The following is a 13,869-nucleotide window of genomic DNA, read 5'->3' on the forward strand; positions in this document are numbered from 1 at the left end:
TGTGAAATGTTCAAGCTGTTTTCTCCACCTGCATATAGAGGTTAATGAAACAGTAACACTGTTGATAATCTAGTCAGGCGGGTGAGGCTGTGTTACTGTAAACGGTTAATTCGTTGTGATCCAATCACCAGGAATGCAGCCTCTATCAATGTCACTTGTTAACTCCCTATGATTCAATGCAAAGATGGGAGCTGAAGGTAGATGTTGTTTCAATAAACTGTCCACTGTAACTCAATAAATAATAATTAATGTCAGTTTGATATATCCGGGAGTGAAAGTAGATCTGGAAAATGAAAAGAGCCTGAAGATCTAATGCTGATCAACAAATTAGCACAGCTGACGTGTCTCTATAAAGTTACCATAAGTAGAAAACCTTGAAATTAATTCTTTCCCCGGATGTGAAACAACAACTCTCCTGAAATGGACATTTAACCAAAGAATTCACCAACTGTATTGGAACCAGGCTAATGACCCTCATAACTTTGCCATCCACTCACTGGTTTCTGCAGGGATTTCGGGTCCCGTCACAATCTGATAGGTTTGTTCCCCTGAGTTATGTTTTGCAGGTATCAAACAGACTGACAATTTAGTAAGTATGAGTTATGGGTGTTGACAGCAACTGGTTGCCACAGCAACTTGAATTACTCGGACAGAATGATGGAGGTTTAAGATGTTTGGTATGGGTCTCTTGTATCTGTGAGAAGCCGGCCAATCCTGTAAATCATAAATACTGGTACTTTATTCATTTAGAGATACAGCACTGAAACAGGCCCTTCGGCCCACCCACTCTGTGCCGATCAACAACCAACCATTTATGCTAATCCTAAATTAATCCCATATTCCCTACCTAAACTCGGGGCAATTTATAATGGTCAATTTACCTATCAACCTGCAGGTCATTCGCTGTGGGAGGAATCCGGAACATCCGGCAGAAACCCACACGGTCACAGGGAGAAATTACAAACTCCGCACCGGCAGTACCCAGACCTAATCCCGGGTCACTGGAGCTGTGAGGCTGCGGTGCAATTCACTGCACCACTGTGCCACCCTGATTAGCCATTGACATTCTGAAAATGGTGCAAGTAACGAAGGAACATCCAGTAAGCACTTATATTCGGATGTAACTTTTGCCACACATGCAGGATCCTATATAAACGTTGAAATTCGAGGATCCCCTTGTCAACACGGTAATTTCAGAGTATCTCTGTCAATAGATAACATTAACGGGACGCAAGAAATACTGACAGTTGCAAGGTCTCCTGAAACGAAAATCTTATGGACCCAGAAGATATTACCAAACTCCCAGAGATTCTTTTCAAATTTGCCACTTCAATGGACAAATTGCATTCATTGATAAGCAATCCCAGAACCGTCTGTCGATGACATAATCCAGAGGTCCATTTGCAAATGCTGAGAATGCCCTACGATTCTGCGAAAACTGGAACATAGTCTCAGTCCCAGTATCCCCTTGCAAATAAAGTCTCGCACCCGAGGGATCCCCTGGACACACAACTCCCAATCAGGGATGTCATGTAATTGCTCAAATGGCGAGATGCAGTTACCGCCAAGAGCCGCGAATATAAGTTATTAAATGATAAAAAAATACAGTAAAGCATGCTTTATACAGTTAGTAACTAGATATCGTCGTGTTTTGACAATTGTATTGGACATATTGTTCATTTGAGGCTACCATGCACACACAAGCCAGCAGATGGCACTGAAAGAGAAAGTGAAAGAAAACAGAGTAAAGAAGACTCCATTATGTTCAAGAGTTTGCTGACTCGGTCCTCAGTCTTTTCCTCATATGTCTTACTAAACTCTGCTAAACCACAGGCCAGTTCAGAGACCATCAGAGTCATTGATCCTTACAAGGAACAGGCAGCAGTAATGAGGTGGTTAATGAAACAAAAAGACAGTAGTTTACTGAATTAATAGTTGGAGATGGAGGCTCACCAGGAACTAACGATCAGAGATAGCACAACCTGTGGACACTCTGAACCGCCATATGTATCATAATTTCTATATATACTATATGGCAATTTGAATATACACATTGAAACTCCCAGAGCATACTCTTCCAGCCTATTGTTCTCAGATGTTGATCCATTCTCTCCCTCTTTGTAAAGCTACAGGTGCCTGTCAGTCATTGACGCAATAGTAGAGTAACATTGCAAGGAGAATCTTATTGATATCAAAGAGAAACCTCGCAGTGACACAAATAGGTCCCTTGGAAAGTGCCATGAATCACAGTCACTAAACAAACAAGGTCAGTAACATGCTTTCTTCTGAACACGTTTATATGTCAAACGGTGTACTTGCCCAGATATTGCACAGACATGAATTGAAACTTCCCAAAGCCCAGAATATAATTTGATTGACTGTTCCACTGGTGAAAACTGCACAGCGCAATAGTTACATTGGTATTATACTGTCCATATCTGCCTGTGGATTCTGAACAGTGTCATGCTTGCATTTAAACAGTACTGCCTCCCTCTGCTGGTGAATACTGCACAATACAATTGTTGCATTGATACAGTAATACCTCCATTCTTTTGTAGGTGTGACAGTGCAGTATTATATTTATATAGCAATGATGAGTGCAAAGACTACAATGATGTAGTAATGTCTACCTCATTTGGTGAATACCAGCTTACACCTCTGGTGGGGAAGACTAAACAGTGCACTGGCTACATTTTCACAGTGGTATCCTCGTCTCTTTGGAATACAGAATAGTGCATTGCTTATTGTTACGATCAGGTGACGAGGGTCACACTATACCCCAATTGTCCTTCTTCTCATTTGACCGCAGCAGGGTTTCTTCCTTTCTAAACACTGGATGTACTTAACACTCCAGTGAGTGTTTTACCTTTATCCTTTGTTGTGATCGTAAAAGAACCAATTGGACAAGTTTTCTTGAGTTTAAACAAGGAAGAGGTGAGTTTATTATACTTAATAATTAAACGTTTAAAGTCGGTTGCCAATCCATGAATTTAAAAAAAATCCCCTTTTTATAGCAGGTTTTCTTGACATTATGTTTAATATCATAATGCTTACCGCCACTGGTAGATCCACTTCCATGAACTGCACCAATGGCTCCAACTGATGCAATATGTGTTTATCCAGTATTTCATAACTGTTTCATGGTCAAGAAAATAAATGTGCACGGCATCTATAGAATGGCACATTGAACATCAACTGGCCACTAACCATAAACGGACAGTATTTTCATAAACTGACCTCCTACGGACAAACTGAGCAAGTTCAAATAAACTGACCCCGACCACACATCTAAACTATTCAGAAAGTGCTGCGTGACTCATTAACTTAACAGGTCTCTAAAGCGGACACATCGCAGCAAAATACATAACCATCGACATTGATTTGTTTTGCGAAAGGTTCTCTTCTTTTCTTCTTGTCCTAGATGTGCATCTATTTAAGGGAGCTGCGGCAAATTGTAGGTGCCTCTCCACTCTCACAGATATGAGGTTGCTTAGCCTGCCCAGTACTCATATTTCGCTTTTACTGTCTTTGCTGACAGATTCTTTTGCACGACTAGGCCCTTCAGAAGCAGGAGAACCAAGCTAGCAATACCAATCTGAACAGTCACCCCTCTGACTTCAACACGCACCAGTTCAGCATTTAGCACAATGCATGGGAATGATGGTGAGATAGCACAGTCTGTGCAGGGCGAAGTTAACATTGCAAGTGAGCAGCACGGGTAGTGGTGAAAGGCACAGTAGAGGACAGAGGAGGCAGGCGAGTGCGCCCTGACCCAAACATTGTTGAAGAGTGTGGGGAATACCAATTCAATGCCTGGGTGTTCACGCAAAGGAAATTGGAATAGTACCAGCAGAGAACGGTTGCGTGGGTAACCTGTCAAAGACTTTCAACATCATGGATGAGACTACGGAGGAGCCATTAGTCCATGACTGGCACCCGGACGTTCCTGTTCATGGAACGAGTTGCCTGCATTCTCTTATGAAGAATGTGTTGTCCTCTACGGAAGCTTACTATGCAAGAGCCCTGGTAGCCACCAAGGCCAGCTTTGATTGAAACCCAACCTGCTGCTATTGGGGCTTTGGTTTCCACAGTGACTTCCAGCCTCGAAAAGTCGTGAAGCAGCGTTGACAGATTTAGTGGTTCGAATGGAGAGGAGCTTTGGTCGGATCAGTGGTGTCCTTTAGTTTTCTCTCATGCAGATCAGTGAGAGATAATGCACAGTCCCATGGGATCAGACTGGCGCTACGGCAGCTGCAGGTAGTGTCCTCTTTCAAGAGGGAAGTACATCTGTGCCCTTGACAGACCCTCGTCCCATGCCCATGCAGGCACCAGCAATGCAGTCCAGATGCACCAACCTGAATCCAGTCCCATTCCCGGTCGCACCGCCGAAAATGCTGGTTGTAAATATCTGCAGTACCATTTTTACGAAAGCTGCACGCGTCCACCACGCTGAATTAAAAGGGGCAGCTCCATAATTAGAAAATACCAGCCTTCAAGGGAACACTATTACGTGGGACATGAATGAATATTAATGTGAGTGCAATTTATTAACGTAATATTAGTCAAACTTTTATCCATGTCAATTTGTGCAAAATGTTTTAGTAATAACTTCGGGCCCTCACAGTGTGTGGGCGTGGGAATGCCTCATGCAGGGATTTTCTCTGTCCAGGTGCAGTGGAGATTTGACCTAAATGTAGGGGAAGAATCATCTTCGTGGGTCACTTGGTGCAGGGGTGGGATGAAGGGGTTTGAGTAGCATTTCAATGCAACCAATATTTAGTCACTTGTTCTCAGACTTCACATGTTACTCGCTGCTTCACCGTGCAATGCCAGGCACCACATGGTCAGCTTTCGGTGTGGTCTCCAATTCTGCTGCACAATGACAGTGCAGTGACTGGCACAACAGAGCCATCTCTCAGTGTGGGCTCCAGGTCTGGCTGCTGATACATGGCAGTGGGAGGGAAATATGAAATAATTGTCAAAGAGGACCACATATCTGCCAATATGTTAGGAAAGAGGAAGGTTGAGTCCAGGGTAACTGCTACTGTCGTGAGTCAATAGGGGATCCGGACACCGAGCACGAACCCATACTTCCTCCAATTCAACTTGCTCGTCCATTACAAATAACCGCTATTCAAAAATACAGGAGCAATTTTAGGGCTGAAAAGTGCTAATATAAAGTTGACGTGTTCATTGAAGCCTCATCGAATCGCCGTTTGTTCTCAACAGAATAGACTACATTGTGAGTAACAAATACCATGTATTCAGTTCGAAGTCGGTACAATTAGATGCTTGTTTCATCCAGAAAGAATGTTTGGGACGCTCTCTGTGAGAAGGGAAGAGGGGAAAGAACAGGTGTTGCATCATTCAACCATTGCATGAGATGTTTTGTGTTGCAAGAGGAGTGATTCTGGGATTGACAGAGGACTAACCAAGAGCTTGACAGAAGGAATAGTGCCTTTGGATTGTTGAATGGGGAAGGGAGGGAATTATGCATTTAGTCGTCACATGGCGCTGGCGGCTGAAATTGCAGAAAACAGTTGAATATGTAGGTGTTGCTGTGGCAAGTGAGGACAAGGCGAACTGGATCATGGCTCTGGTGGTGACGAGAAGGGATGAGGGTGGAATTGCAGGTTACGTGCCTGAAGAAGGGAACACTTCAGCCGATCAAAGACAGAAGCCAATTCGGAAATGATGATGTGGAAGGTGGCATCATTGGAACTGCTGTAACAGAGATGTAGATACCTGGAGAAGGCAATAGAGACCTGACACGAAGCAGGATGGGGGAGGTGGGGTGCATAATCGAGCTAGGTCTCTGGGTTGGTGGCTACAGATAGACATTGTGAGCTACCTGCCGATCCTCAGTTTTAGAAATAAGATTTCGAGGTATCGAATTGGGGATGGGTCGTGTAAATGTAAAGTAGGGCTGGCAGCTGGAAGCAAAGTTAATTCCTTTCAGCTGAGAATGAGGTCAGGAAACTACAATGAAATAGTCATCAATGTACCCAAACAAGATGTCGTGTGCTGGTGGGACGTAAAGGTGTCAAACAACTGGATGGCGAGGCGAGGGATTGCGATGCAGAAAGGCTGCATGTCCTATTCAGAGATACAGGTGTAGGTGGAAGATACATCCTGGTGAAAGATGGACTGCAAAGCGACTGGACATCCCGGTGTGGGATGGAAAAGTACAGACCTGAATATTTTGAATGGGCTAAGTTGCAGATGGTTTGAACATCCTGGTAAGAGATGGACATATTGAGGGTATGGCCGTCCTGATGAGGGATGGACTTGTAGGGATCCGAATTTCCTGAATGGATTGAGTTTTAAAGGGATTGATCGTCCTGGTGACAGATAGAGTTTTAAGAGAATTACATGCTCTGGAGAGAGAAAGAGAAGTTTAAAGGGAATGAACATCTTGGTGAGAGATGTAAATGTAGAGTGGTTGGACGGCCTGGGGAGGGATGTAGTTGAAGGAATCTACATATCTTGTTTACAGTGTTGGACTGGATGTCCATGGCGAAAAGGAAACATTTATGGCCCGGAAACCAGAGTAGCTAAAATAGTGGATGGCGACAGAAGAAGACAAGGGGAGAAAGTGCAATAGAAAGAGTTAAGATCCATCGGAAAGGAACATATTGAAATGTTGAGTCTTACGATGTAGCCTTGTTTGTGGATGTTTGGAGGATTTCGAAGGGGCTGTGCGCGGTCACAGGCACGGGGTGAAGATCTCAAGAGGAAATAAGTTCAAAGATAATATGGGAAAGGATGACATGATGTTCAGTGATGGACTCATGGTCTGGGGGAAGTGGAACGATATGTCAGAGAGTTTCGTGTTTAGGCTCCCCAAGGTAGAGGTCTTTACAACAAACAACAACAGCGATTCCATTGTCAGCAGGTTTAATGACAATGTGAGGGTTGAGAGAATAAAGTGCTGCACATCACAGGGAGATAGATAAGAGAGAGTAAAGGGGGCAGAATTCATTTCATAACACTTGCCTCCATCTTAACACAAACCTTCACTCTTTTACTCTCTCCAGTCCATCCTTTTTCCCTGATTCTGTATTTGCTAAAAGTAATTAATCTCGACTAATATATATTTCTGACGAAATCGCAATAACGTTCAAAGCTCGTCCTGTGTCTCTCGCCACAGATGATATCTCAGCTGTTATGTATTTCCAGCAAAATTCGTTTTCAATTCAAATGATGTTCGTCGTCTGCTGGTGGATACGGGTATTTCAGTAAGCCGACGAATCACAAAAATCACAATTTTCTGGAGAGTAATGCATGGTGTAGCTGCTCTCCCGACAGAGTAACAATTGCGCTCTGCTGATGACTAACAGAAATGTTTAAAATTGACGGCAAACACGCATGAATTACTGACCAGTTTCTCCTGCTCTCCCACCATACTCCGGGATAGTGCAGCACAGGAAAACATTATATTGTATCTCGAAACTGGTGTATATTTAGTCCTTGAACCACAATACAGTCGTTAATATTGACAAAGGCACAAATTCCAACTGCAACATTGAATAAATCATTTTAATTATTTTTGAAGTTATTCCCATTGTACATCAACACTTACATTAAAAACTGCAGTAATTTGTCCATATCGAGTATGTGGTGGTGGAGGAAGAAGTTACAATAAATGCAGATTAAAGAGACAGACCATTTATTTGACACCTGACGTGTTCTAAACCTTTTTTAACAGGATATGGAAAAGTGAATCGGTTACAAAACGAACTTTGCATAAACTCTTCATTAATAAGCACCGGTTTTAATCTCTGTAACAGTATTGGTAATTACATGCGGAGTAATATATCTCAGTATTAGTACAGACAGAGAAATGATCCGAAATCAATTCTGTTTGGTATTTTAATTAAACAGAAAACACCCACCTTCAGACAAAATATAGAGAAAAGCCAAATCTAGTTATTTCAAAACAATGTAAAATGATGGTTGATAAAAAAATAAAGTGATGTTTACATCGTAAAACAAAGCACAATTGTCGTGTTCACACTGTTGGGAAAGTTCATGCCGTTCCTTCAGATTTAACACAGAATAACACATCAGTCTGTGATCCACCTCCAGACATCATACACTGGATTTGAGGCTGACTTTTACCTGAAAGGACAACAAAAACGACTTGAGAGGTTTACAGCAATGTTAACCACCAAGCAAATACATCAAATACAGTATATGATCACCCCAGAATATTTCTGCTTCAATAAGCCTCCTATTTCTTTTGTAAGTACAGAAAATGTTCTCTTTTTTTTAGAGATACAGCACTGAAACAGGCCCTTCGGCCCACCGAGTCTCTGCCGACCATCAACCACCCATTTTTACTAGTCCTACAGTAATCCCATATTCGTACAAGATCCCCACCTGTTCCTACATTTCCCGACCACCAACGTCTACTGGGGGCAATTTATAATGACCAATTTACCAATCAACTGCAAATCTTTTGGTGATGGGAGGAAACCCAGCGAAAACCCAGACACAGGGAGAACTTGCAAACTCAACACAGGCAGTACCCAGAATTGAACCCGGATCGCTGGAGCTGTGAGGCTGCGGTGCTAACCACTGTGCCACCCATCATCTTTCTGATACTTTGGAATCAATATCGATATTCTTAATATCGGAAACAGCTGGGACTGCACACTGTCAGCACAATACACGGAACAAATTATAAAACATTGGTCTTACCAGACTGATGGAGATGTGAGATGTTGAACCACACAGTCACTGCCCATCTTTGGTGTAATGTCTGCTATTGTGAACGTGTCATAGTGAACATCCTCATTGTTTTCAGGAATGGAGGGAGGCATCAAAGCGGGATCAGTGCGGAGTACTGCGGAGGGAAAGATCATGGATTAATGATTGGACTGAAAGCGGGATCAGTGCTGGTCTGAGAGCTGTATACTGTGGAGAGAAAGATCATGGCTTAATGATTGGACTGAAAGTGGGTTCAGTGCGTGTCTGAGAGCTGTATACTGTGGAGAGAAAGATTATGGCTTAATGATTGGACTGAAAGTGGGTTCAGTGCGTGTCTGAGAGCTGTATACTGTGGAGAGAAAGATTATGGATTAATGATTGGACTGAAAGTGGGTTCAGTGCGTGTCTGAGAGCTGTATACTGTGGAGAGAAAGATTATGGCTTAATGACTGGACTGAAAGTGGGTTCAGTGCGTGTCTGAGAGCTGTATACTGTGGAGAGAAAGATTATGGCTTAATGATTGGACTGAAAGTGGGTTCAGTGCGGGTCTGTGAGCTGTATACTGTGGAGAGAAAGATTATGGCTTAATGATTGGACTGAAAGCGGGATCAGTGCGGGTCTGAGAACTGTCTACTGTGGAGAGAAAGATTATGGATTAATGATTGGACTGAAAGCGGGATCAGTGCGGGTCTGTGAGCTGTATACTGTGGAGAGAAAGATTATAGATTCATGATTGGACTGAAAGCGGGATCAGTGCGGGTCTGAGAACTGTCTACTGTGGAGAGAAAGATTATGGATTAATGATTGGACTGAAAGCGGGATCAGTGCGGGTCTGAGAACTGTCTACTGTGGAGAGAAAGATTATGGATTAATGATTGGACTGAAAGCGGGATCAGTGCGTGTCTGAGAGCTGTATACTGTGGAGAGAAAGATTATGGATTAATGATTGGACTGAAAGTGGGTTCAGTGCGGGTCTGTGAGCTGTATACTGTGGATAGAAAGATTATGGATTAATGATTGGACTGAAAGTGGGTTCAGTGCGGGTCTGAGAACTGTATACTGTGGAGAGAAAGATTATGGATTAATGATTGGACTGAAAGCGGGATCAGTGCGGGTTTAAGAGCTGTATACTGTGGAGAGAAAGATTATGGATGAATGACTGGACTGAAAGTGGGCTCAGTGCGGGTCTGAGAGCTGTATACTGTGGAGAGAAAGTTTATGATTTAATGATTGGACTGAAAGCTGGTCCAATGCGGGTCATCTATATACGTATAACGTAAAGGGGACTGGAATTTGTTGGCCTCGGAATGTTTTCCATCTCCATTCACCGTGTTGTTTTTTTTTTACCGCTGGGTGATAGCAGATGAAATGGATCAGCTAAGACTGTATCAGGGTGTTCAGATTGAGCACCTGGAAGATTTCCAGTCAAAGTGTTAGTAAGAGAGATATCACACACCGAATAACATAAGGGTGTCTTTTCTAAAATATTTCAAGCATTGTTTTGTCTAATTTCCTTTAATCACAACATGTATTTAAATCAACCAGCAGTCTGTGACATCGCCGAGTGGAACGAAATTCAAAGTAGTGACAGAGAGCTGGTGACTGTGGGAGTTTAACTCACCGAGAGTGGAGAGATCACCGCCAGCACTTGTGAAGAGATCATCAGGACTACTGTCCAGCAACAAGTGACCATCCTGAGTGTCAATGGCTCCAGTCTCAACATCATCATAATCACCCGGAACCAGACCTGAGCGGAAATAATGATTTTCACTGAAATTAAATGGTATCACTGAATACTTAGAATTATATTATTAGACGTCAGTCGACACGGGCCAGCCAGGGTAAACTGTGATCTTCAGCCGCAGTGAGATTAGAGGCTGGCGAATGATGGGACCGTGTCGTGTCACGATAGGCGAGTCATAGCTCATGCGATGTTTAAAATGCAGCCTGTAATCGATTAAAAGGAAGGGGCAGTGTAGGATATTGGTTGGGAGACTGACAACCTGCATGTTTGGCAGATGGCAGCAGCCAGAGCAAGGTTGGCGCCCAGGTTTTCGCATGCCTCCATGGAAGTGCTCCTCCAGGCAGCAAGGGCAAGGAGGGAAGCGCTTTTCCATCAGGACCGGAGGAGGAGGCCAGCGAGGCAGGTGGGGAGGACATGGCAGGAGATTGAGCAGGGAGTGAGCAGCCGTGAGGTAGTCCCATGTAAGAGGTCTCAGTGCAGGAACGGGATCAATGCCCTGATATAGTATGACAAGGTGAGTGCAGTGCCTAACATTAATTTGACAGCCTTAAATGTCACAAATGATAAAAATTAAATTAGAGAAGGGGTGCCCCACTCATTGGTTCAGATGTTCCGACACCATGGAGCACAGCTCAGTGCCCACCTTCTTGGAGAAGCACAATCTTCAGTGACACTGCTGTTCCGACATTTGCAGGAAGCAGAGCCTCTGATGGTAAGCCCTCTCTGGTGGGTAGCATCTTCTGCACTCAAGAAGCTGGTTGCCTGCGGCTGTGTGCCCTGCTCATCCTCACTCTTTTCCAGCCTCATGATTATTGTCCCTGTCTGGGTGCTGCAGCCCAACTCCTGGGGACTGCAGCTGCTTCCATCTCTCATTCTCCTCCACAATACGAGGCCTCAAAACCGGAGTGGCTTAGACCTATTGTAAATTGCTGCACTCACTTCTCAAGGTCTCCATTCTTTTTACTTGGTGTAGGTAAGTTTCAAGTCGGAGAGGATGCTCATCCTAAATACCTCTGTTATGATCGCCAAGATAGGTCAGCCTCCAGATTGCCAATACCGCGATACAGTATCTCTCCCCCTCCCTCCAGTGCCACACTGCTTTTCACAGCCAAAACTGACCTTCCTCTGTCCTTCCCCCTCCTTATAGATGGCGAGTCTCTGAAAACTGTTGTCACCTTTCATTAAATTGTGAATGGTTTGGAAAATTGCCATGAATTTCCTGTTTATTGACTCAATTGCCTGCCCAGTGCCTTAAAGTGCAGCCTCCACCCACCAGCTCGGCCGCTTCCAGGAATATCACTTAACAGAGTAAATACGTCGGGCTTCCTTTGCACTGCTATCCAGCGGCAATTTCCCTCCCAGTCTGTCGCCACTGTGTGACAAAATTCTGCCCTCCGTTTTAAAGTCACATCTGTCCCATTGAATCACCCATTCAACAGACACACAAATGTCACATTTCACCTCCCACACAACAGTGTCAGAAATCACAATAATTGAATGTTTCATTCCATTAAAGTATTGGTTGCAATCGGTATTATTTTGCAGACATCCAAATTATTTCTCCATTTTTAAAAACTAAAATCCCTCAGCAAATCCCCATGTATTCAGCAGCATCATTTTACAGCGATTAAGTTCTGATATATTTAGTTGTTGATTTTAGATAACAGACTGCGTGATGGATTAAAAAAACGTGATGGTAACAAATAAAATTGTACCCACCCTGAATACTGGAGGAGTTCCCTTCAGGATTTTCTGATTCAGGATCCGTATCACCCAAACTGTGACTGGTGTAATATTCAATCTGATTGAGGGACTCAATGGAATCAGCAGCTGTTAAACACAAACATGAATGGTTATTGGAGAGATCGATTGGGACGTTCCAGCAAATAACATAATACCGTCATCATCTGGTGACAATGTCCTGGGACTTTGTGTCTGACACGGTTGTAAAACATTTATCACAGGGACTGCAGTGGTTCAAGAGCAACTAGGAATGGACCATGAATGTTGGCTCATACAGCGAGCAGTTAAAACAGCTGGTGGGTCAGATTTCAGACATCAGAGCAGAGACAATAGTGTATAACAGAATCAGTTCGCACAGTTTCATAATCCAGAATCCCTCCATTCTGTCCGCGTTTCTTTCAATTTCAATGTCTCAAATGGATGGTGGTGGCTTTAAAACCGAACCCCACCCCGGATAATGGGGCAGAAAAGTGTAAAGAGTGAAAGGAGACGAATAACGGATTTGTTCTTTACTGTTTTTTTTTGCAACCTGAGAAATTAATCTCAATGGTTAAATTGCCCTCCAAATATATCGCAAGACAAAACTTTTATCGATTTGCTAGTGTTGTTGCCCCAGTATTGTGAAACAGAATTTGTAGATTAATGTTAAACTTCAGAATACGAAGTGTTAGGATATGTTTTTGCAGGAACCACCGACTTCAGTTCAGGAGTTCCTGTTGGAAGCGTGTTTCTGATCCAGAAATCCAGTCACTTAGAGAAATAAACTCTGAGTCAATTTGACTGTCTCCTCCTGAGAGCAGTGACTATTTATGGTCTAGCTGAAATGGAATAAAATGACATGATAGTTACAAACAAACAGAAATCACGTTCTTTAAGCAGTAGCAACGGGCGGAAATCTTCTCAAACCCATTGCTAATCTTGCTATACGCACAGATCTAGACACATTCTCACTGTGATATGACTCCTTCACCTGGGGATAGCGAGCGGATTTCTGACAGTGTTCAGTCAGTAAACTGACCATTAACATGGGGTAGTTATTTGGAAGTGACATTTGTCTTGTGAACATTCGGCATGAAATATAAAACACAGACCTGAACGCCGGATCTGATAGGAATCCTTGCCAGGTGGAATATTCCCAATCTCTTCATAAATTGCTTGGTATAAACCAGCCGGTGAACCCTTGCCACTAGTGACAGAACCTGTCAGATGGAGGGTGGGAAGATGAAAGTTTAGTTGCAACCCACGAGCGTTGAACAGTAAATTATCTGCGAACACATCCAAATCACAGAGACGTAGAAAGTAAAGGGACAAATTCGGGTACAGTGAATGTGGAGTAGTTTTGTTGTGCGTATTTTCGTGAATGTCTATGTGTCAATTTTACTGCATATCCCTATGTTCACCTGCAGCAGACTGAGGACAAATGTGTTGACTGAGGAAAACATTTCAATCAAGTTTGTTAGAAGCGATCTCTCCCTAACAAAGCCATGCTGACTGTCCCTGATTAATGCCTGCCTCTCCAATTGGAGATTAATCAGGTTCCTCAAAATTGTTTCAATATTTTCCCTTCCACTGACGTTAGATTCACCTGCCTGTAATTACCTGGTTTACCCCTGCTACCCTTCTTGAATAATGGTACGACATTCACTGTCCTTAAATCCTCTGGTCCATCT

Source organism: Heterodontus francisci, unplaced genomic scaffold, assembly GCF_036365525.1.
Source record: "Heterodontus francisci isolate sHetFra1 unplaced genomic scaffold, sHetFra1.hap1 HAP1_SCAFFOLD_124, whole genome shotgun sequence".
Taxonomy (NCBI): domain Eukaryota; kingdom Metazoa; phylum Chordata; class Chondrichthyes; order Heterodontiformes; family Heterodontidae; genus Heterodontus; species Heterodontus francisci.